Below are 25857 nucleotides of genomic sequence, written 5' to 3' on the forward strand. Positions count from 1 at the left end.
CTGGATAAGAATCACCTCCATGTCTCCCTGTTGCTGCTCTGCTGCTCTGCTGCTCTGCTGTTTGTTCTGTGTGTTCTGATTAAATACAGGTGTGTTTGCCCCATTTTAACGCCTGCCCTGACCCAGGCGTTAAATTTTGACGCACATCGGGCTTTGCGTAATTTTTTTGCTCCGCCTCCCGGCCGAGAGTCATTTTTGCCCAGAAGCATAAATACGACGCACGGCTGTGTGCGTCGTTTTTTGGACGGGAACGCCTACCCTGCATATCATTAACGCAGGGCGGGTTGCTGCATCCAGAAAATGACGCACACAGCGGATTTTTGTCATCCGCGGGATCGGGCGTCAGGGTTTAAATATGGGGCAACGTTTGCGCTGATTGTGCGTCAAATTTTTTTACGCACAAAAGGCGCAAACGGAGTATAAATATGCCCCTTGGTATCCTTTTGGACTACATTGCTGCTGTCAGTGAGTAGTCAAGTGGCCGTCTCGAAAATTATTGTGTTGCTCCACCTCCTTTATTTGTTTGCAGCCCTTTCACTAGAGCTGCCTCAGGCGTTCATTTGGGAACTTGACAGTATCCTGCTGATGTTGTATTGGGGCATATTGTGACGCCTGTGGCGCTTTGGAAGCTACACTTACCAGTGACAGAGGGTAGACTAGCTGCTCCCGATCTTGACCTTTATTACTAAGCAGCACAGCTACAGTGATTGGCTCGGTAAAGGTCTTATTTGTGGGACACTACAGGCATTCATGAGGGGGACTCACAATCCAAAGAGCTGGGGACTAGTGCTTTGATAGGCCGGTACCTGCCTCTAGGGTGCAGAATATGAATGTTTTGATTAGAATGACATGCTTTGTTTGGGAAAGGGTACTTAAGAGGATGCACACTGCTACACCGTATACATGTAGGCTTCGACTGCTGGCTGCGCAGTGCTGGGAGTGACCAGGGGATGGTCAGGGCTCGATAGGTTGATGGTGGAAGAGGTCATAGTGCTGGGCAATCTCTTTGTGAAGGGCGAAATATATTCCTTCTCGGAACTCTGGGAGACCTGTGACCTACCTGCGGGGCACTTCTTATTACACAGAGCCTTGGTTCATGGGTTATGTGAGTGGTTGGGATGCAGAGTTGCAGAACCACCGGACCATGACTGTTTGTGCCTCCTTTTTATAATTACGGGCTGAACTCAAGTTGTCACGTTCCTCTATAGAGCTCTCTTGAAGGGTATGCACTGGACCTGGCACGACTTTGTTCACTTTGGGAAGAGGACTTGGGGACACACTCTGGCTTGGAGGAGAGTGCTGGAGTCTAACCCACAAGTGTTTAGAAATTCTTGCTGCAGGCTCATTAAGGTTTACTACCAACACCGGGCCTACCTTACCCTGTGGCGAATACATGCTATATTCCCAGCTGCGATGTTGGCTTGCCCTAGATGCTCTGTAGAGAAAACAGGCTTTTTTGCATATGATATGGGACTGCCTACTGTTGTTGCCATATTGGACAGCTGTCCTGGTGGTACATGGGGTTACCGATAGGCATTTTGAGCCTAGTCCCCAGTTGTGCTTTTTGTGTCTCCATGATCGAACGGTGTCCAGGAACATAAAGGACAGAATTAGGGACCTGGCATTAATCCTTGCTTGCAGAGAACTGACTATGAGCTGGAAATCACCTCAAGGCATGGATGGGGGCTTGAACTGGTCAAATGGATGGACTGCGAGAGGGAGGTGATTTGTAGAGCTGGTGTTTGGGGAGTCCGTAAAGTGCATGTGGGACACAGTGCTGTAGCTTATCCCCACCTGGATTGCTTGGGTCTCATCATGGCGGACGAGCCTCACTCAGGTTCCCCTTCACCCACTGTTAAGCTGCAGGGAACCCTTCCCACCCTGGAGGATCCTCCTTAGGCATTTGTGGGGGCAGAGTGTGATAGGTCTGTGCTTTTGCGTGAGTATGACTCTCATGTTGAATTTATGGGCCACCAAACTCAATGGGTGATAAGTTAAAAATTGTCTGGGCTATTGTGGGCAGAGCTGGTTTGCGGGGCCCAAGTGTGTTCCTCCCTTTTTACTGTTCATCTGTTGTACATGATACTGCTGGTTTCACTACTCGCCATGTGATCTGCTTATGCTGTGTACTTTGCCTGCCTTCTTCATTGCTTTGTACACTGTTCTATTGATTTAAAAAAAAAAAAATAGTTAAACAAAAAACTACATTTCACCTCCAAATTCCATCTCCATTCTAAGCCACATAACAATTATACCAGTAAAATACACATACTGTTTATCAGAGCATATCTGTTCTGCCCAGAGACACATTACTCTCCTTCAAGTTACCTACTTAAAGCATAATGAACCCATTACTTTCCAGTAATCTTCATTACCTTTTGGACTGTCTTTCTTGTCATAGTCCTTATGTATGAGGCCACCCGTTCTCACACAGTGATTACTACCAAAACTTGTTTACCAAACTTAATCGAAATATAAGGATCCCTCCCATCCCAACCACTTCCTGTTTCACTTCCCTGCCCTCCGGTCAGGGATTTCTAGAAGCTTCTGTCCCTGGAGGCCTTCTTTTAATCTCCTATCACACATTTCCCCAGAACATTAGCTCTCTCTACCTCTTCATCCCAAACCTCTTCAATCACCAGCGCTAACATTCAAACAGTTACACTAGTTAAGACTGACAGACTGGAGATTGAGAGGGTTGAGTTAAAGCAGTTAGGTTGTTCAAAGGAGGTCACTTGTGACATCCAGACACCCAAGAAAAACTCTAAAGTCATATGTAATGCACTAAGGGAACTTCTCAACTTGGGACCTGAGCCATAAATTGTAGTTTGTAGTTCTACAAAATGTATTGCAAAATACAATTTGCAAACTACGTGCACTTTAGGACTCTGCACTCCCTATACTTATGTGTGGGGGGTTCGCCGCATACATAAGTATAGAGAGTGCGGAGTCGTAAACCTTCACATGTAGTTTGCGAATACCTAAAAGTAGTAAACCTACTCAAAAGTGTAAGTTTAGCTTGTGAACCAAGTCCTGTAGTGAGTCAGGTTGTGATCCACTTCCAGGAGATCCTTTCAGGATTCTGGATTTCTTATGGGATAGGTTTTTCAAATGATTGTCTCCCCCTAATTTAACAGCATAATGGGCTACAATTAACTCCTATAGGGGTGCTTCTGCTCTCATTACGTACCTCTAGCAAATAATCTCTTGAAGTCTTGTAGGTTAAAGAAACCTAAAGTATCCAACCCCATCTTTTCATGAGATCCTTCTCTGATTTCACAGGAGCTGTAGAAAGAACGCTTTGAGCTACTGGATCAGGCACAGATTCCATTATGGTAGCTTTCTTGGTAGGAATAACATCAGCAAAGTAGTTGGGGAAGTTAACGTCATTCTTTTTCTGAACAACCTTTATTTATAAACAACACAGCAGATGACGTAATGGCAAGCAGGTCATCACAGTCCACATTACATTCAAGGAAGCATATAATCATAAAATGTATAATCAATCCTGAGTTCATTCAGGACTTTTAAGCCACCAGTGTACCACCTGCTTTATTATATCACGTGCAACCCGTGCCAAATGGGTTAGGTGTAGCTGCTTCCTTCAGATAGGCAACATCTCCGTCATTATCAGTGTCAATGTACTCCTGTGTGCTAGCAATTGGATTGGGGTCTATAAGGCGGTCACACAGGTCTTACGCGGTTGTGAGGTCTTCGACCATCTTTTCATCTTCCCTACACAATCTTATGTGGAGCTCCTCTGCCTATGTCCATTCTGCCACATCCCTGTGCCATTGTGTCAAAGTTAAGGTCATTCTTAATTTCCTATCATTATTTGAAATATTTTTTACAGAGAGTGGTTCTTAGATCAGACCTTAGATTCAAACTGAATGTGTAATTTTGGTTTTGCTTCTCTCAAATCAATCAATCAATCAGAAAATGTATAAAGTGCGCTACTCACCTGTGAGGGTCTCAAGGCGCTGAGGGGGGGAAGGGGGGGGAGGAGTTACTGTTCGAACAGCCATGTATTCAGTTTTTTTCTGACGAGCAGGAGATCCTGGGTCTTGCAGAGGTCGGTGGGGAGGGAGTTCCGGGCCTTGGGGGCGAGGTAGGAGAAGGATCCTGTGGTGGTGTGTTTGATGCAGGGGACTGTGGCGAGTGCGAGGTCGGCAGATCGGAGGTGGCAGATGGGAGTGTGGAAGTTTACTCTGTGGTTGAGGTAGGTTGGGCCGTCGTTGTGAAGGGATTTGTGTGCGTGGATGAGGATTTTGAAGGTGATCCTCTTGTCAATGGGGAGCCAGTGAAGGGATCCGAGGTGTGGTGAGATGTGTTCATGGCGAGGGAGATCTAGGATGAGGCGTGCAGCTGTGTTCTGGATTCTCTGGAGTTTGCGTTTGAGTTTGAGTGTGATGCCGGCGTAGAAGGCGTTACCGTAGTCTAGCCTGCTGCTGATGAGTGCGTGGGTGACGGTCTTTCTGGTCTCTAGGGGAATCCATTTGAAGGTTTTTTTCAGTGTGTGGAGGATGTTGAAACAGGAGGAGGTGATGGCGTTAATCTGCTGGGTCATGGAGACGGAGGGGTTAAGGATGATGCCGAGGTTGCGTGCGTGGTTAGCAGGGGTGGGAATGGGGCCTAGGGCGGTGGGCCACTAAGAGTCGTCCCATATGGTTTCGTTAGGTCCGAAAATTATTATTTCGGTTTTGTTTGAGTTGAGCTTGAGGTGGTTGGCTGTCATCCAGGTGGCGGTGTCAAGGAGTGCAGCGTGGAGGTTGGTTTTGGCAGTGGTGGGGTTGCGGGTGAGGGAGATGATGAGTTGGGTGTCATCTGCGTAGGAGAGGGTGGTGATTCCGTGCAGTCGGAGGATGTTGGCGAGCGGGGTCATGTAAATGGTGAAGAGGGTGGGGCTGAGGGAGGATCCCTGGGGGACACCGCAGATGATTTTGGTGGCAGTGGATTGGAAGGGAGGGAGGCAGACTTTCTGGGTCCTATTGGTGAGGAATGAGGTGAGCCAGTCTAGGGCTTTGTGTCGAATCCCTGCGTTGTGGGGACGTGTGCAGAGTGTGTGATGGCAGACTGTGTCAAAGGCCGCTGAGAGGTCTAGGAGGATGAGTGCGATGGTCTCACCCTAGTCGACTCTGGTTCTGATGTCATCAGTGCATGCGATGAGGGTGGTTTCTGTGCTGTGGTTCTTGCGGAAGCCGGACTGAGTGGGGTTGAGTGTGTTGTTTTCCTCCAGGAAGTGGGATAGGCATGTGTTTACTGGTTTTTCAGCGACCTTGGCAGGGGAAAGGGAGAAGAGAGATGGGGCGGTAGTTGGCGAGGTCGTCTGGGTCAGATTTGGGCTGTTTTAGGAGTGCGGTCATTTCTGAGTGCTTCCAGGGGTCTGGGAAAGTGGCGGGGCCGAATGAGGTGTTGATTATGTTGCGGAGCTTGGGGGCGATGGTGGGGCTGGCTTTGTTGTAGATGCGGTGGGGGCAGGGGTCGGAGGGGGATCCGGACTGAATGGAGTTCATAGTTGTTTCGGTTTCTACATCGGTGGTTGGGGCCCAGGTGGTAAGTAGGCTAGGGGGGTGTAAGGGGGGTTTGTGTTGGATGGGTGGGGGTGTATGTGCGGTGTGTGTGTTGTGAAACTATTGTGTATGCCTAGGATCTTGCGGTGGAAGTGGTTTGAGAGGGAGTCGCAGAGTAGTTGTGTGTGTGTGGGGTCTATGTTGCTGGCTTTGGGGAGCTCTTTGATGATGGCAAAGAGTTCTTGGCTGTTGTGGGAGTTGCTATCTATGCGTTCCTTGTAGTACGCTCTTTTGGTGGTGCATATGAGCTGGTGGTGAGTGCGAATGGTGGTTTTGAGGGTGGAGAAGTTAGTGATTGATTGTTCCTGTCGCCAGGCTTTCTCGGCTTTGTGGCATTTGCGTTTGGAGTTGTGGAGTTCAGTGGTGAACCATGGGGCGTTCTTGATGTTGCAGGTGGTGATGTTTTTTCTGAAGGGGTGAGTGTGTCTGCGCAGGTTGTTATCCAATTTGTGAGGTTTTGGGCAGCAGTGTTGGGGTCGTTGGTGTGGGCGCGGGGGTTCTGTGCCAGAGGGGAGTTTAGGTGTTCAGTGGGGGTTTTGTCCCACAAGCGGTAGGGCGTGGAGTGTTGTTGGTGGTGTGAGGGGGATTTGGCGAAGGAGAAGTGGACGCAGTGGTGGTCGATCCAGTGGAGTTCGGTGATATGGGTGTAGGATATGTGCTGGCTTGAGGTGAAGATTGTGTCTAGAGTGTGTCCTGCTGAGTGGGTGGGTGCTGTGACCACTTGTATGAGTCCGAGGTTGGTGAGGTTGTCTAGGAGGGAAGAGGTGTTGTGGTCTTGGGGGTTATCCAGGTGAAAGTGGAAATCACCGAGGAGGATGAAGTCTGTGGAGATGAGTGCGTGAGGGCTGATGATGTCGGTGATGGTGTCGCAGAAGGGGGGGGCGTGGCCCTGGGGGTCTGTATATGAGTGTGCCGCTGAGGGTGGTATTATTGTTTATATGGATTAGGAAGTGCATGTGTTCTGCACTGTCAAGGGTGTCGTGTGTGTTGGTGGTGACCTTAATGGTGTCTTTGTGCAGGATGACAATGCCTCCTCCTGGTGTGTTTAGGCGGTCTTTGCGTTGGATTTTGTATCCGTCAGAGGTGGCTGTGGCTGTGGCTATGTCGGGCTCAGATGAGTGGTTTGTCCAGGTTTCTGAGAGGAAGACGATGTCAGGTGAGTGTGATGTGATGAGGTCCCAGAGTTCTATGGCGTGCTTGTGTAGGGATCAGGTGTTGAGGAGTAAGCAGTTGAGATGGTTGTGGGGGGTGTTGTTGTTGTGTTGTGCGATGGTGTAGGTGTGGGTGCCAGTGATGTTGTTGTTTTTTTTGGAGGTGTTCTAGTGGAGTGTGTTGAGGTTGTGGGGTCTTTTGAGATGTGGCTTGTTGGGATGTGAGGGGGTTGTGTGTGAGTCTGTTGTGTTGGGGTTGTGTTGTTTGGTGTGGGGGGTGCCTGGGGTGGTGTGTGGCCTGTGGGAGTTGGAGGTGAGAGAGGTGGAGCATGAAAAACGGCAGGCGCAACAGGTGAAGGGTCCTTGTGTGTGTGTGGGGTTGGTTTGGATGCATGCAGGTCGTGTTCCTGGGTTGAGGGAGTGGAGTGTATTAGTGGAGTAGAGTTGTCTGGGGGGGTCTGGGCTGGGGGGGACGGGGGACTGGCGCTGGGCGCGGTCCGGACGCAGACCGGTGCAGACAGTCGCAGATGGGCTTGCCTCTGGCGCGCCAGCAGCGCGGCCGCCATTAAGAGAGTTGGATGGGAGGGTGGAGCAGCTGGGAGGAGGGAGGGAGGGCCAATGGGTGTGTGGAGGGGGTGGGGCCGCAGGGGAGGCAGCGGCAGGGGGATTGAAGACCGGTCGGAGAGGGAGAAAATGGGCAGGGAGAGAGGGAGGGAGCGGGGGGGCAGGGGGGCAGAGAGATGTGGGGCAGAGGATCACAGGGGAAGTGGGGGGCTATGAAAACACAGAAAACGGCAGAAGCAGAGTAAAAAATGGGCAAAATACAGAATACTAGAAACTAGATACACAGAAGTTATAAGAATACAGAAATGGAAAAAACTCGGCACAATGCAGAATACTAGATACTACGTACACAGCAATTATAAGAATACAGAAATGGAAAAAAACACTGCAAAATGCAGAATACTAGAAATACGTACACGGCGACAGCAAGAGTAGAGGAATAGAAAACACAAAACAAAAGAGTTACTTACACGGTAGCTGGAGCTGCCTACCACTAGGCACCAGGAATGAGGTGCAGGCGGGTGCCTGCAGGTGGAGGAGGGCCTCGAACTGCTGTCCAGGCGGCAGTCGGATGGATCAGGGGCACGGGGCAGGCTGGTGGAGCCAAGTGGACTCCTGGCCAGAACCAGGTCAGGGAGTCACTCGGGGCTCAGCGCAGCGGCACCATTAAGAGGGTGGGGTGGGAGGGTGGAGCAACTGGGAGGAGGGAGGGAGGGCCAATGGGTGTGTGCGGGGCGGTCCACAGGGGAGGCTGCGGCAGGGAGATTGGAGACCAGCCGGAGAGGGAGAAAATGGGCGGGGAGAGAGGAGGGAGCGGAGCGAGCGCTGAGAGCGGGGGAGGCAGGGAGGCAGAGAGGCGTGGGGCAGAGGATCACAGGGGGGTGGGGGGCTATGAAAACACGGCAAACGGCGGAAGCAGAGTAAAAATGGGGCAAAATACAGAATACTAGAAACTACTTACACAGCAGTTATAAGAATACAGAAATGGAAAAAACACGGCACAATGCAGAATACTAGATACTACGTACACGGCAATTATAAGAATACATAAATAGAAAAAAACATGGCAAAATGCAGAATACTAGAAATACGCACACGGCGACAGCAAAAATAGAGGAATAGAAAACACAAAACAAAAGGGTTACTTACACGGTAGCTGGAGCTGACTACCACTCGGCACCAGGGATGAGGCGCAGGCGGGTGCCTGCGGGAGGAGGAGGGCCTCAAACTGCTGTCCAGGTGGCAGTCGGATGGATCAGGGGCATGGGGGCAGGCTAGTGGAGCCAAGTGGACTCCTAGCCAGAACCAGGAAATTGTTCTTACAGTTTTCCAAGATTCTGATAATTTTCCTTATTCTCTAGATGTGAGAAGAGCTTTGCTCATCTATTTATAGAGATCAAAAGGATTCAGAGGATGTCAGTGTCTCTGTCTTTTATGGATCAGCAAATAAGGGAAAGACAGCAGCAAAGGCAACTGTCAGTAGATGAGCCAAACAGGCAATTTCTCAGGCCTACATTTCAATGTGAGGACAGCTTCCAGATAAAGTGCTAGATAGGTCAACTTGATCTATCACTACATCTTGTGCATAAGTGGAGGAGTATCTCCAAAGGAGATATACAGAGCTGCCACCTGGTCAATTCCAAACAGCTTCCTTTCTCATTACAGATTGGAGATTTTGCTGCACAATGCTGTTAATTTTGGGGCATTGGTGCTAAAGTCAGCAATGAAGTAATTGTTTAGTTAATTATATTATTTTGAGTTGCATTAATTGAGTCTGTCATTTCTTTGGATATGTTACATCCTCATACGTAAGTACTATAATAAGGAGGATGAAACGTAGGGGTAATAAACCTGTTACGCTCCAGTGATCTTTATTACCCTCAGGATAGATCTCCTTGTCATAGCAGGTTCCCACCCTCCCTCCCACTTCCTGTGACACAATTTATAAACTTGAAAACTAAAAGTGAGATTAGTATAATCTAGTTACCTGCACAAAGAAAAGAAAATTAATTAAACACCCAACTTAAGCTAAAATGAATGAAGAGTTATTTGTATTTCTGTAACAGCTACATAGTTTGCCAAAAATTTGATGACCCTGCGTAACTCTCATAAAACATGGAATAGCCGTCATATGATTCAGAATTTTAATCTATTCTGTAAATAGCTTATTAATAAATGCAGTGTACATTATGTCATTGTTCTACATGTATAGTTAGCTGCATATTATTGTGTTACAGGGAAGTACCAACCTACTGTGGTACAATTATATACTTAGACACATGTTTACAGTTACTGATCTGAACCAAGCTTGAGGATGTTACTTTGTTTGGCTTGGCTCTATTATAACTGCAAAAAGTAGGCAGGGTGGTACACTGACCACTCCTGGGCTAGTAAATACCAAAAGAAATGGGAGCACAAGTATCAACTTGTGCAAAAAACTTCAATATGCAAAACAAACCTCATTTATTTGCAGACTCATACTACTCTAAGACTTAACCAAACAATTCAATATAAAACACCATACATCTTTGTACCAAAACCTTTTATGAGTGTATTCATCATTATGCATTCAGGAGTATACTGACACACACTTCATAAAAATATTCCAAAATTTAAAAAGTTTACAGAAGACATATATTAACACAAAAACATATAAACACAAACTAAATACATATATTCTGTGGGTATTTCATGTCTGTGCAAAGCACAAATTTGAAAGCGATATGTGGTGTATAAATATTTTTCAAAACTTTTGTAGTCGACCTGAAGGTAACAAAGGGTCCAGTAGAAAGATACATATACATGTGGAAATTTCAGGTCTTCCCAACATAAATATCAAAACAGTTCATCTTCTTGAGCTCCTCCGCTAGACAAATACGTTGATGTGTTTCGACCTTTACAAACTTCCTGGCCTTTTCAGGGCAGGAGTTGGATAAATGAACATATACTAAAAAAAACAAAAATACCGCCATAGGTGTTCTATTCATTATTAGATTGTGCAAAAGCATAAAGATATACAAAGCCATTTGTGGTTCATACTAAGATGTCAGGGGCGCCTACATGTGCCTAAATGTCACACAGCATCATGCTATTAACGATTACTGCCTATTCAATGTGCTACACTTTATGGTATTGAGTGCACACCCGTGCATCCTGCTAGTGTGCCCCTGACAACTGTCTTATAGTTAGTTATTCATGATAATCTATCTTTGGGAGAGTGTCTCAAAAAACGAGAAATCAGAAAATGGGGAACAGAAAGGAGAGGAGATAAATTTTTTCTTACCCTCTATGCCGTTGCATCTTTTGTAGCAAAGTTGGATGGTTATGCCATTAAACCCCATGTATAACTGCGTGTGTCCTGTGGAGCACTTAACAATATGACCAAAGAGAATGATCACCTCCTAATGTATCTGGTATAGGTTGCAACACACCATAGGCATAAATTATGTGTTCTTTACCAAAGGGCGCATTTTAAATGGAAGTTTTGGCTTGTTAATGTTTCATGTTTCCATTCTAAAAAAAAGAGCATACCATAGCTGCCATCAAACACAAGGTACTATCACAGCTAGACTAAAACTTTCCGCTCAACCTATTCACCTGTGTAAATGCTACTGTGAAAGCATTTCTCATAATCAAGGAAGTCATTGGGCATATATGTGGTAGCTCGACTGGAAGATTCCAGTGAAATGATCTAGTGCACCCTGCGACTACAGGTGCGTGAAAATACATCGCACGCTGGTTCTTTCTGCCCCTCATGCCCTTTGGGAACCAGGTTCTTTCACTCGGTGGCCATCTTGAAATGACCCTGGTTGCATAAAACCATATGATTTTTGTTATTCCTCAATTAGAGTATGAGCACTAGTGCTTTACGTTTATAAAGTTATCTCTTCCCAAGAAAGTGAAGACACCCATGGCGTAGAGTAAACAACTTTATGCAATGTGCACATAGAAATATGTCATATGGTGGTTGTCAATGACCCTACTGCGCAGTAGAGGTAATTCTTTCATGCAGCGGTCATCTTGAAATGGACCCAATTCTCCAAGGTCATAAGTTTACACCATGTGAAAACATACTTCCAAAAATTTCGGATCAAATCAATAGATTTAAATAATGCGTATGAAATGTGGTCATTGATTGCAGGAGATGTCTTATAACTGGTGATTTTTGGATGCATAATGTAATCGTATGTAAGGTTGCAGCTTCTAATGACATTCCAGAATGTAAACTAATAGCCCTGGAGAATTGGGTCCATTTCAAGCGGCGAGTTTAGGGCACTCCCTTATTTTTTTGTCAGTATATTTGCACCTGATCAGGAGTGTGGGTTTTCTGAATGATAGATGAGCTCTTGATCCTTTGTGAGGACGGTGATTAAACTATATATCTTTGTCTTGTCTCTATGTGCCTATTTGAAGGATGTCAGAGACACACATGGTTAGTAAACGGACGATCAAATAAATAAATTGTTAGAGCATCCCTCATTATTGAGTGGAGATAGTACATCAGCACCTTGCACCAATTTAGACAAAATCGAGAGGCTCAAACAACTTAAAAAGGAGCACATTCTCACCCAACTACAGGCACAGGTAATTTTAGAGCACCTCAAAAATAATATGATTCCATTAGGTATCCAAGAGAAGAATGTTCCTATTATTTTTATCATGGACAAACATTACACACTACAAATAAGCAGCGTAGGCACAAAATGCTCTGAAACTGGCTTGCTATGTCTATTGAAACACCCCTTAAGATTAGCGAAGAGAAGCTGAAGGAAATTAAAGCTCTTGAGAGAAAAATTGTTGAAGACTCAATTATAGCACAAAGCAAAATATTGCTGGATGAAGTGACTAGAGTCATTAAAGAATTTAAAGTAGTCACCACATACCAAAAAACAACACAAGTGGAAAAGCATATTAAGATCTTTAGTATTGAAAAAAAAAGATCCCTACCTAAAATATGATTTTTACAAGAACACTCACCCTACTAACCAATCTTTACAATACACAGGGAGATCTTAAAGACAATTTATCAGCTTTTCAATGACCTCATCAGACCCTAGCCCTAGTTACTCAGATACCTCAGCCCCTAACTTTCCAACCAGCTTTTTCTGGTGAGAGGCAACAAGCGAGGCAAGGGAGGGGGAAGAGGGAAGGCACAGGGGACTGAAGAAATAGGAACCAGAAGATGTGTATACAGGTGGTAACATAAGACAGAATAAAGGGGTTGGAAGAGGTCTCCATTTATAACTTACCTGATCTCCGAACTTCTTCCCTAAAGACACGAATATTGAGCAAAGGGTTGTCATTTATACCTTTATCTATCCAGGACCCGATGGACACAAAAAAAGAAGTGCTCAGGTTCTTGTGCAAGGTGCGCCTAAAGACATTCTCAGTGGTGAGTGGAACCTAATCTGACAGGTCTGAAAATTAGATCAGTATTTTGTCTGCCCCAATAAATATGCCTCCACAGGAAATTGCCTTTGAAAATGTGGTCTTGAAAGAGTTGAAACATTGAACAACAGGAGGATGTTGTTTAACAATAACAATTCTAGAGAGGAGAGAGCGTGTTTAAAACAACAGTCAACTGATGCAAGCATTATAATCAAACCAGCAGACAAGGAGGGAGGGAATGTCATCATGGACAGCGTAAGATATGATTAGGAAGTACTTAGGCCACTATAAGATGTAAGACATTATCCCAAAATCTCTCCGGCTCACACAAAAGGATTGATCCATGAAATAGGCCACATTACTAAAGATGCACTAGAAGAGGGGTGGATCTGTACTAAAGATTATGAATGTTTAAATTAAAATTAAATTAAATTAAAAAGATCCCCGCATGTCTGTGATGTATATTGTGCCAAAGGCTCAAAAAGGTTTAACTAACCCTCCGAACAGACAGATCATTTTGACTTGTGGGTCTCTGCCAGAACCCTTAGCCCAGTATGTGGATTTTTTACTTAAATTGTTTGTGTGTTTGACTCTAGCGTATGTAAGAAACTCCATGGATTTTATCAATAAAATCGAGGGCATAGAAATCTATGTCAAAATTGAAATTCTGTCCACATTTGATATTGAGTCTCTTTATACAAACATTCCACAAGATGAAGCGCTAGCCGTCATAACAGAGGTTCTTGGCCTTCAGGTCCCTACAGACTTTTTGGCGAACTTAACTAGAATGTGTATCAAAAATAATGTATTTAACTTTAAATATGAGTTATTCCTACAGACCAAGGTGTTACCATGGGGTGTAGCTTCATAACAGATGTAGCAAACCTTTTAATGTCATTTTTTGAGGATAAATTAATTTTTGGAGAAGCTAATACTTTCATTGAAGCTATCTCATGTTGGTATAGGTATATAGGTGGTGTGTTTATAGTGTGGCATAAGACACTTGAACTTTTGCAAGATTTCCATCAATGGCTGAACAACTGCATAGAGAACCTTAGGTTCAGCGTTACACACAATCAAGCAGCAATCAATTTTTTGGATGTGAAAGTAGTAGTTCATGAAGGCAGGCTACCGGTCAACTTATATATGAAACTAACTGACCAGAACACCTTGCTTCATTTTTCAAGCAGTCATTCGAGGTCACTTAGAGAAAACTTGCAGTATATCTAATTTTTCTGCATTCGGCAGAATTGCACTTTGAAGGAAGACTACTTCACAAATGCAGATGTTTTGCGCAAAAAGTTGATTGACAGAGGCTATCCTAAATCTCTTGTCAGAGCAGCCATGAAAAGAATGTGGTTCACTCAATGTGAAATGCTTTTAGTGCCCAAACAAAAAACAGACACATGCCCTTTACCATGCATGTTAACATTCAATGATAAGGCGAATGAGGTTAGTTAGGAACATCATCCTTAGAAATTGGAAGACATTGTCACAATTTGGCCTTCCAAAACCCTTGATCTCTTTTGAGAAAGGTACAAATTTGGAGCATTGGTTAGTAAAAGCGAGCATAACGGAACATCGCCCTAATAACCTTTCCCTGATTCTTCGGTTGCCACTCATTACAGGCCACTTTCGATGTCAACAATACATGGCATGCAGATTCACTACTGTTCAAAGAGCTGAATGTTAAATGGTGTAACCGTCCAGCAATCAGCATTCTCTAACTGTAGTACTAGAAATGTTGTGTGCTGTATTGTTTGCCCTTGCAAAAAGATTTAGACAACCCAGCCCCTCAGATTACACATTTTGCATCACTGCTCCAGAATTAGCTGCTGTACACATGGGGCTCCACAGCACTATATTTTGAGGAATTGCACTGAAAATGATTTGGAATGGTCAGTCATCTTTGTAGCACATCAGGGCAAAAGAGGCAAAAGCATTTCTAACATCTTAAACAGACAAGAGGCGAGACACTTGGAAACGTTTCAGACTGAATCAATAGTCCATTTCAAGAAGTCCACCACATGAAAGAACTGCCCCTACAGAGCAGTAGGGGCATAGACAACCACTGTGGGCCATATGTACGAAAGCTTTTTCCCATAGACACAGAATGGGTAAAATCCTTTCATACATCTGGCCCTGTATGACATATTTCTATGTGCACAGTTCATGGAGTTATTGTTTACTCTACACCATGGGTTCCTTCACTTTCTCGGAAAGAGATAACTTTATAAATTTAAAGCACTAGTGCTTCCAAATCGAGGAATAAGAAAAATCATGTGGGCTTTATACAACCAGGGTCTTTTCAAGATGAGTGCAGAGTGAAAGAACCCAGTTTCCATAAGGAGGCAGGGGTGGAGACAACAAACGTATGACATAGTTCCATGGGCCCATAGTTGCAGGACCCACTAGATCATTTCACTGGTGTCTTCTAGCCGAGTTACCACAGACATGCCCAATGACTTCCTTGATGAGAAATACCTTCACTGTAGCATTTACGCAGGTGAGTAGGTTGAGAAGAGGTTTATCATCTAGCTGGGATAATACATTTTGTTTGATTGCAGCAATGATGTGCTCTTTTTTTAGAATAGAAACACAAAACAGTAACAAGCCAAAGCATCCATTTGAAAAGGTGCCCTCTGGAATGAAACACATCGTTTAAGCATGTGGTGTGTGTACACCCACACCAGATATATTAGGAGGTGATAATTGTCTTTGGTCATATTGTTTGCATGCTTCACAGGACACAATCAGATATACTGTGTTTTAGTTGCATAACTGTTCAACTTTGCTACAGAAAGTGCAAGACATTTTGGTGGTCATTACAACCCTGGCGGTCGGTGTTAAAGCGGCGGTAAGACCACCAACAGGCCGGCGGTAAAAAATTAGCAATTACGACCGTTGTGGAAACCGCCAACAAAGACAGCCACTTTAACACTCCGACCGCCACGGCGGTACAAACAGCCTGGCGGTCACCGCCAACAGACAGGCGGAAGACAAAGTACCGCCCACAGTATCACAACAGGCCAATCCGCCACCTTTTCCGGGGCAGATTCACTTCGGATACAAACACGGCGGAAACAGGATTCCGAAGGGAAAACGCTCCCCTCTACACACCCCACGAGGAACTAGGACACCATGGAGCGGGAACTCCAAATTCTCCCTGCAATAGTCTTCCTGCTCTTCTACCAGGAGCACGAATGCCGGCGGCGAAGACCACAGTGAGTACTGCACCTATGACACAGGGGAGGGGGGAGGGAAAAAACAGAGACACACACACATGCAACACCCCCACCCCCACTACAACACACACACTAATACATATTAATACATGATAGTCACACCCCCCAATCCCCCTGGAAGAATGCAAAGACAAAAGGAAATTAGTGGAACCATTGTAATATATTAAAATCAAGTAGGAAAATATATATATATATATATATACACCATAAACAAAATATACACCAAGCATAGCAGTCCAGGTAGTGCTCTAATTAAGTCTGTGGAACACTGGGCCCACACGGTATGGGCGAGGCCCACACAAGATCCCTGACCAAGACGGAGAGAACACTGCAGGGGCATCAGAGAGCAAGAAAACAGGCACCTCAGGGGGAGGGAAAGGGGGGGCACCACAGCCGGTTGAGTGCACAACGCCAAATCCACGAGAGGGCCACATGCCCACTGTTCCCTCCTGGGGAGTGCAAAGCCAAAGTCTCTCAAGTCTCTACAGTGGGTGGGTTGCCCACTGTTCAATCCTGGGGAGTGCAAAGCCACAGTCTCTCAAGTCTCTACAGTGGGTTGGTTGCACACTGTTCAATCCTGGGGAGTGCAAAGCCACAGTCTCTGAAGTGGATAACAGTCTACACTGGTTCTGGAGGTGGCATTGTGCCCAGAGTGCTTCATCCTGCTAAGGACAGAGGTAGTGGATGTATCTCTCCACTGGTTTTGGAGGGGGCATGGTGCCCAGAGTGCTTCATCCTGCTAAGGACAGAGGTAGTGGATGTATCTCTCCACTGGTTCTGGAGGGGGCATGGTGCCCAGAGTGCTTCAACCTGCCCGTGACGTACTCAGAAGCGTCAGTGCCCTTGGCGCTCATGGGCCAGCGGTGCTTGAAGCGGCGTTGCCCTGTTCAGCGGTGCTTGGAGCGGCAGTGCCCTGTTCAGCGGTGCCTGAGGCGGCGGTGCCCTCTTCACCGGTGCTTGAGGCGGCGGTGCCCTATTCAGCGGTGCTTGAGGCGGCGGTGCCCTGTTCAGCGGTGCTTGGAGCGGCGGTGCCCTGTTCAGCGGTGCCCGAGGCGGCGGTGCCCTGTTCAGCTGTGCTTGAGGTGGCGGTTGTAGGAGGCTGGTCTGGCTTGTAGTGGGTACCAGAGGTACTTATACCTTGTGCCAGGTCCAGTTATCCCTTATTAGTGTAGAAGAGGTGTTTCTAGCAGCTTAGGCTGATAGAAGGTAGCTATGGCAAAGCAGCTTAGGCTGAACTAGGAGACATGTAAAGCTCCTACTATACCACTGGTGTCATATGCACAATATCATAAGAAAACACAATACACAGAAGTACTAAAAATAAAGGTACTTTCTTTTTATGACAATATGCCAAAAGTATCTCAGTGAGTACCCTCAGTATGAGGATAAGTTATATACACAAGATATATGTACACAAACCAAAATTATGCAGATAATAGAAAAAGGAAGTAATGCAAGCAATGTAAAATTACAGTAGATTGCAATAGGAGCACATAGGTATAGGGGCAACACAAACCATATACTCCAAAAGTGGAATGCGAACCACGAATGGACCCCAAACCTATGTGAGCTTGTAGAGGGTCGCTGGGACTGTAAGAAAACAGTGAGGGTTTGAAAAATAGCCCACCCCAAGACCCTGAAAGGTAGGTGTAAAATGCACCTACTACCCCCAGAGAGCACAGAAGTCGTGATAGGGGGATTCTGCAGGAAGAACAAACACCAGCAATGCATCAACAGTGGATTTCTGAACCTGAGTACCTGTAAGGCAAGGGGACCAAGTCCAATAGTCGCGACAGTGTCGAGAGTGGGCAGGAGCCCAGGAAATGCCAGCTGAGGGTGCAAGGAAGCTGCCACCTGTTGGAAGAAGCTTGGAGTTCTACAAGAACGAAGAGGACTAGGAACTTACCCTCTGGAGGATGGATGTCCCACGTCGTGAAGAAGCTTGCAGAGCTGTTCCCACGCAGAAAGACCGCAAACAAGCCTTGCTAGCTGCAAGGGTTGTGGTTAGGGTTTTTGGGTGCTGCTGTGGCCCAGGAGGGACCAGGATGTCGCCATTTGGATGAGGAGACAGAGGAGGCACCCAGCAACTCAGGGAGCCCTCACAGAAGCAGGCAGCTCCCGCAGAAGTACCTGAACAGGCACTTAGAAGAAAAGTGAACCAGAGTCCACTCAAAGTCACAAAAGGGAGTCCCACGACTCCGGAGGACAACTCAGAAGGTTGTGCCCTGCAGGTTAGAGTGTCGGGGACCCAAGCTCGGCTGTGCACAAATGAAATCCTGGATGAGTGCACAAGAGCCGGAGCAGCTGCAAATCACACAGTACCCAGCAATGCCGTCTAGCGTGGGGAGGCAAGGACTTACCTCCACCAAACTTGGACTGAAGAGTCACTGGGCTATGGGAGTCACTTGGACAGAGTTGCTGAGTTCCAGGGACCACGCTCGTTGTGCTGAGAGGGGACCCAGAGGACTGGTGAGGCAGTCTTTTGTTGCCTGCGGTTGCAGGGGGAAGATTCCATCGACCCACAGGAGATTTCTTCAGAGCTCCTGGTGCAGAGAGGAGGCAGGCTACCCCCAGAGCATGCACCACCTGGAAACAGTCGAGAAAGCCGGCAGGATGAAGCGATACAAGGTTGCTAGTAGTCGTCTTGCTACTTTGTTGCGGTTTTGCAGGCGTCCTGAGCAGTCAGCGGTCGATCCTTTGGCAGAAGGTGAAGAGGGAGATGCAGAGGAACTCTGGTGAGCTCTTGCATTCATTATCTGGTGAGATCCCCAATCTCTGCCTTTCCTTCTCCAGGTCTAGGGATTCCCTATCTAAGGCCAGCAGTTGCTGTTTAAGCTTCAGTCTGGTCTCTTCAACCCTCAACTTTTTGAGTTCCCTTTCTAACAAGTTATCCTCAGGGTGGGTGGGTTGGAAATGGTTAGACACAGATGACAAATTGGAAACAACAGAGGAGGATCTGTCCCTAACTGACTGGACCCTAGCAACTTGGCGTCTAGGAATAAAGACCTCCCTACTGTGATGGGAAACTCTATTACTACCAACATTACTAGGTGTTCTGCTGGGAGGCAGATCCTGTTCAGAACCCTCCCCACCTTCCTCAAGGTGCTCCCCTGAGTCAGAATGGGAACCTTCTATTAACCTCTCATCTGATGTGCCTGCTCGGGACTCATCATTTACAATAAACATGTTAAACAGCAACTCTTTTGTAGGGTTCTTTCTTATCACTAAACTTCTATCTAAGCAGAGACTCCTTAGGCTCTTGTAATTCAAATTGTCATAAGTTGTATTGACCATTTTAAGAGCTGAATCTACTACAGACATGATAGCAAAAGGTTTAGAAATAGTGAGAAGGAAGAAAAAGTTTCAGAACTTTTTAAAGAACAGGGAAAAATAACTTTTTCTAACTTTTAGAAAACTTTTAGAAGTTTTAGAAAACTTTTCAGAACTTTGTAAAAAGTTTGAGAGAAGAAAAGCAAAACTTTTGGGTTAAGTGTACATACAATACCAGTTATTCCTTATCAGTGTAGAAGAGGTGTTTCTAGCAGCTTAGGCTGATAGAAGGTAGCTATGGCAAAGCAGCTTAGGCTGAACTAGGAGACTTGTAAAGCTCCTACTATGCCACTGGTGTCATATGCACAATATCATAAGAAAACACAATACACAGAGTTACTAAAAAAAAAGGTACTTTATTTTTATGACAATATGCCAAAAGTATCTCAGTGAGTACCCTCAGTATGAGGATAAGTTATATACACAAGATATATGTACACAAACCAAACTTAGGTAAGTAATGGCAAGAAAAGTAATGCAAACAGATTAGAATTACATTAGAGTGCAACAGGAGCACATAGGTATAGGGGCAACACAAACCATATACTCCACAAATGGACCCCAGACGTATGTGAGCTTGTGGAGGGTTACTGGGACTGCAAGAAAACAGTGAGGGTTAGAAAAATAGCCCATCCCAACACCCTGAAAAGTAGGTGTAAAGTGCACCTACAACCCCCAGAGAGCACAGAAGTTGTGATAGGGGGATTCTGCAGGAAGAACAAACACCAGCAATGCAACAACAGTGGATTTCCAGACCTGAGTACCTGTAAGACAAGAGGACCCCGTCCAATAGTCACGACAGTGTCGAGAGTGGGCAGGAGCCCAGGAAATGCCAGCTGAGGGTGCAAGGAAGCTGCCACCGGGTAGAAGAAGCTTGGAGTTCTGCAAGAAAGATGAGGACTAGGAACTTCTCCTTTGGAGGATGGATGTCCCACGTCGCGATAAAGCTTGCAGAGGTGTTCCCACGCAGAAAGACCACAAAGAAGCCTTGCTAGCTGCAAGGGTTGCAGTAGAGGTTTTTGGGTGCTGCTGTAGCCCAGGAGGGACCAGGATGTCGCCACTTGGAGTAGGAGACAGAGGGGGCGCCCAGCAACTCAAGGAGCCCTCACAGAAGCAGGCAGCACCCGCAAAAGTACCTGAGCAGGCACTTGGAAGGAAAGTGAACTGGAACCCACTTGAAGTCACAAAAGGGAGCCCCGCGATGCCGGAGGACAACTCAGAAGGTTGTGCACTGCAGGAAGGAGTGCTGGGGACCCAGGCTTGGCTGTGCATGAAGGAAATCCTGGAAGAGTGCACAGGAGCCGGAGCAGCTGCAAGTCACACGGTACCCAGCAATGCAGTCTAGCGTGGGGAGGCAAGGACTTACCTCCACCAAACTTGGACTGAAGAGTCACTGGACTGTGGGAGTCACTTGGACAGAGTTGCTGAGTTCCAGGGACCATGCTCGTCAGGATGAGAGAGGACCCATAGGACCAGTGTTGCAGTCTTTTGGTGCCTGCGTTAGCAGGGGAAGATTCCGTCGACCCACGGGAGATTTCTTCAGAGCTCCTGGTGCAGTGTGAAGGCAGGCAACCCCCTGAGCATGCACCACCTGGATAAGGTCGGCTACAATGTTGCTGGTAGTCATCTTGCTACTTTGTTGCGGTTTTGCAGGCGTCCTGAGCAGTCAGCGGTCGATCCTTTGGTAGAAGGTGAAGAGGGAGATGCAGAGGAACTCTGGTGAGCTCTTGCATTCGTTATGTGAAGAATTCCACAAAGCAGACCCTAAATATCCAGAAAAGGAGGTTTGGCTACCAGGTTAGGAGGATTGGCTACCAAGAGAGGTAAGAGCCTATCAGAAGGAGCCTCTGATGTCACCTGCTGGCACGGGCCTTTCAGAGCAGTCCAGTGTGCCCCCAACACCTCTGTTTCCAAGATGGCAGAGGTCTGGGACACACTGGAGGAGCTCTGGGCACCTCCCCTAGGAGGTGCAGGTCAGGGGAGTGGTCAATCCCCTTTCCTTTGTCCAATTTCGAGCCAGAGCAGGGCTGGGGGATCCCTGAACCGGTGTAGACTGGTTGATGTAGAGATGGGCACCATCTGTGCCCACCAAAGCATTTCCAGAGGTTGGGGGAGGCTACTCCTCCCCAGCCCTTCACACCTATTTCCAAAGGGAGAGGGTGTAACACCCTCTCTCAGAGGAAATCCTTTGTTCTGCCTTCCTGGGCCAGGGCTGCCTGGACCCCAGGAGGGCAGAAACCTGTCTTAGGGGTTGGCAGCAGCAGCAGCTGCAGTGGAGACCCCGGAAAGGCAGTTTGGCAGTACCCGGGTACTGTGCTAGAGACCCGGGGGATCATGGAATTGTCCCCCAATTCCAGAATGGTATTGGGGTGACAATTCCATGATCTTAGACATGTTACATGGCCATGTTCGGAGTTACCATTGTGACGCCATACATAGGTAGTGACCTATGTATAGTGCACACGTGTAATGGTGTCCCCGCACTCACAAAGTCCGGGGAATTTGCCTTGAACGATGTGGGGGCATCTTAGCTAGCGCCAGGGTGCCCACACACTAAGCAACTTTGCACCCAACCTTCACCAGGTGAAGGTTAGACATATAGGTTACTTAAGTGCAGTGGTAAATGGCTCTTAAATAACGTGGACCTTATTTCACTCAGGCTGCACTGGCAGACCTGTGTAAGAATTTTCAGAGCTCCCTATGGGTGGCAAAAGAAATGCTGCAGCCCATAGGGATCTCCTGGAACCCCAATACCCTGGGTACCTCAGTACCATATACTAGGGAATTATATGGGTGTACCAGTATGCCAATGTGAATTGGTAAATTTAGTCACTAGCCTGTTAGTGACAAATTTGGAAAGCAGAGAGAGCATAACCACTGAGGTTCTGGTTGGTAGAGCCTCAGCGAGACAGTTAGGCATCACACAGGGAACACATACAGGGCACATACTTATGAGCACTGGGGCCCTGCCTGGCAGGGTCCCAGTGACACATAGACTAAAACAACATATACACAGTGAAATATGGGGGTAACATTCCAGGCAAGATGGTACTTTCCTACACCTGGCGGTGAGCCTCAAAGGCTCACTCCCTTTTTTACAGCGCCACAGGGCATCCCAGTTAGTGGAGATGCCCGGCCCTCCGGCCACTGCCCCCACTTTTGGCGGCAAGGCTGGAGGAGATAATGAGAAAAACAAGGAGGAGTCACCCCCCAGTCAGGACAGCCCCTAAGGTGTCCTGAGCTGAGGTGACTCTTGCTTTTAGAAATCCTCCATCTTGTAGAAGGAGGATTCCCCCAATAGGATTAGGGATGTGCCCCCCTCCCCACCGGGAGGAGGCACAAAGAGGGTGTAGCCACCCTCAGGGCCAGTAGCCATTGGCTACTGCCCTCCCAGACCAAAGCACACCCCTAAATTGAGTATTTTGGGGCTCCCAGAACCGAGGAAGATAGATTCCTGCAACCTAAAGAAGAAGAAGGACTGCTGACCTGAAGCCCTGCAGTGAAGACGGAGACGACAACTGATTTGCCCCAGCCCCACCGGCATGTCTCCCTACTTTGAAGAAAACTGCAACAGCGACGCATCCAACAGGGTCCAGTGACCTCTGAAGCCTCAGAGGACTACCCTGCATCTAAAGGACCAAGAAACTCCTGAGAACAGCGGCCCTGTTCAAGAAACTGCAACTCTTTGCAACAAAGAAGCAACTTTTAAAGACCACACGTTTCCCGCCGGAAGCGTGAGACTTTCCACTCTGCACCCGACGCCCCCGGCTCGACCTGCGGAAAACTAACACTACAGGGAGGACTCCCCGGCGACTGCGAGCCCGTGAGTAGCCAGAGCTGACCCACCCTGAGCCCCCACAGCAACACCTTCAGAGGAAATCCAGAGGCTCCCCCTGACCGTGATTGCCTGCTTCAAGGAACCCGACGCCTGGAAACCACACTGCACCCGCAGCCCCCAGGACCTGAAGGAACTGAACTCCAGTGCAGGAGCGACCCCCAGGCGACCCTCTGCCTAGCCCAGGTGGTGGCTACCTGAGGAGCCCCCCTGTGCCTGCCTGCATTGTTAAAGAGACCCCCGGGTCTCCCCATTGATTCCTATTAGAAACCCGATGCCTGTTTGCACTCTGCACCCGGCCGCCCCTGTGCCGCTGAGGGTGTACTTTCTGTGCCTGCTTGTGTCCCCCCCGGTGCCCTACAAAACCCTCCTGGTCTGCCCTCCCAAGACGCGGGTACTTACCTGCTGGCAGACTGGAACCAGGGCACCCCTGTTTCCATTGAAGCCCATGTGTTTTGAGCACCACTTTGACCTCTGCACCTGACCGGCCCTGAGCTGCTGGTGTGATAACTTTGGGGTTGCCTTGAACCACCAACAGTGGGCTACCTTGGACCCAACTTTGAACCCTGTAAGTGTTTTACTTACCTGTGAACTTAACATTTACTTACCTCTCCCAGGAACTGTTGATTTTTGCCCTGTGTCCACTTTTAAAATTGCTTATTGCCATTTTTGTCAAAACTGTACATGCTATTGTGATTATTCAAAGTTCCTAGAATACCTGAGTGAAATACCTTTCATTTAAAGTATTGTTTGTAAATCTTGAACCTGTGGTTCTTAAAAAAAACCTAAGAAAATATATTTTTCTATATCAAAACCTATTGGCCTGGAATTTGTCTTTGAGTCTGTGTTCCTCATTTATTGCCTGTGTGTGTACAACAAATGCTTAACACTACCCTCTGATAAGCCTACTGCTCGACCACACTACCACAAAATAGAGCATTAGAATTATCTCTTTTTGCCACTATCTTACCTCTAAGGGGAACCCTTGGACTCTGTGCACACTATTTCTTACTTTGAAATAGTATATACAGAGACAACTTCCTACATGTATCTTCTATTGAGATTAGCGTTCAGATGATGATGACTATAGAGCAGAGCAGAGTAGGAGATTTAGGGTACTCTAGAGAGGACTGACTTTCCTATGTCCTTTCCATCAAGGCAACCCCATGCTGGTTCATCCTCTGAGTTATAAGATGTTGATTAATTTGAATTGCATACTAATGGCAGCATATACATTTTGAATTATTATTGATACTATTATGTTTTTTGCCTTACTTAAATAACTTACCTTTAATAAACTTTCAAGGTTTGAAACTAAATTATTCCCTGTCTTTTTTTGGCGTCTTATGTGCTTCACATATCACTGAACGTATTGATTTGTTGAGTAGGCTCAGGATGTGGAGCACCCAAATACTTAGGGAATTAACACCTCTCCTGGTCCCTTGCCAAAAAATAGTTTATGATCTTTAAATTTGCATAAAGAAAAGTGCTAATAATGCGTTTTCTAATATGGCTATTCAAATATGTTGCTCCTATTTCAATTATTTCCTGTTTACCATTAATGCTCTGGAGTGGGAAGTTAGCCAGGATGGCATTCCCCAACTTTGGAGCTGGGTAATTGTACACTCTGAACCTGAAGACATATTATTTAGTAGCTCAGGCTCCATGTGCGTAAGCCTGGTTTCAATATTTAGAATGACTCCCACATTTTTATGTAGAAACAGAGGTTGCAACCCCACTTGCTCTGGACAATGGACATATAAGGGGTCATTATGACCTCGGCGGTCGGTGTAAAATGGCGGTAGTACCGACAACAGGCTGGCTGTACATACCACCACATTATGACATTGGTGGGTTGGCTGAAGCCAACCCGCCAATATACCACACCGACCGTCATGGCAGTAGCAGCCGCTGGGCTGGAGATAACAATCTCCAACCCGGCGGCCGCTACTGTACCGCCGGGGGCATTTTGACCCTGCCTACTGCCATGGTTTTTGTGTCATTCATCACGCCACGAAAACCATGGCGGTAGGCCCTACCAGTGACAGGGAATTCCTTCCCTGTCACTGGTAGGAGGCCCACCCACCCCCCAACATTCCCCAGCGAACCCCCACCCCTCCTCCATCCACGCTCCCCCCTTCAAATCCTCCCCACACATGCACACTCGCAGGCACACACCAAGCATTCACACACTCACTCACACAGACATAAACTCATTCAACCATTCATTCACGCACACATCCGTACACACATTCACACTGACACACAGACACACATTCACATTTCCATTCATACAAGCAGTCACACACATGCACACATGAAAACAACACTACACATGCATTTGCATTCACACACACACACACATTCATGCACACATGCCCACACACACACAACACCCCCCACCCCCTTCCCTTGTCGGAAACCCAACTTACCTGCATCCATGGTGTCTTCCGGCAGGGGACGGGGTGGGGCGCTGCTACCGCCAGCAGAACACCGCCAGGCCGTATTATTTTTCATAATACGGCTGGGGCCGGTCTGCTGGGGGTAGCAGCGCCACCTTAACACCGTCCGCCAGCATTGCCACAGCCGGATTTACACCCTTCTTGTGGTGAAATTCGGCTGTCGTCATATTAAAGCGGATGGATGTTAGCCGCGGCGATGGTCTTTTGACGGCCGTCGCTGCGACGATAAGCGGCACTTACCACCAATGTTATAATTAGGGCCATATTTTTAAATACTTCAGTAAAATCTAGCATAAATGCAGTAAGGAAAAC

General features: G+C 46.9%; 1 protein-coding gene across 2 annotated transcripts in view; it reads left to right on the forward strand.

Annotated features, from left to right (window-relative positions):
* SYNPO2L (synaptopodin 2 like) overlaps positions 1-25857 on the forward strand; it is a 573080-nt gene that overhangs the window by 39361 nt on the left and 507862 nt on the right. The gene's annotated exons all lie outside the window — the stretch shown is intronic.

The sequence above is a fragment of the Pleurodeles waltl genome, chromosome 6, assembly GCF_031143425.1.
Source record: "Pleurodeles waltl isolate 20211129_DDA chromosome 6, aPleWal1.hap1.20221129, whole genome shotgun sequence".
Classification (NCBI taxonomy): Eukaryota; Metazoa; Chordata; class Amphibia; order Caudata; family Salamandridae; genus Pleurodeles; species Pleurodeles waltl.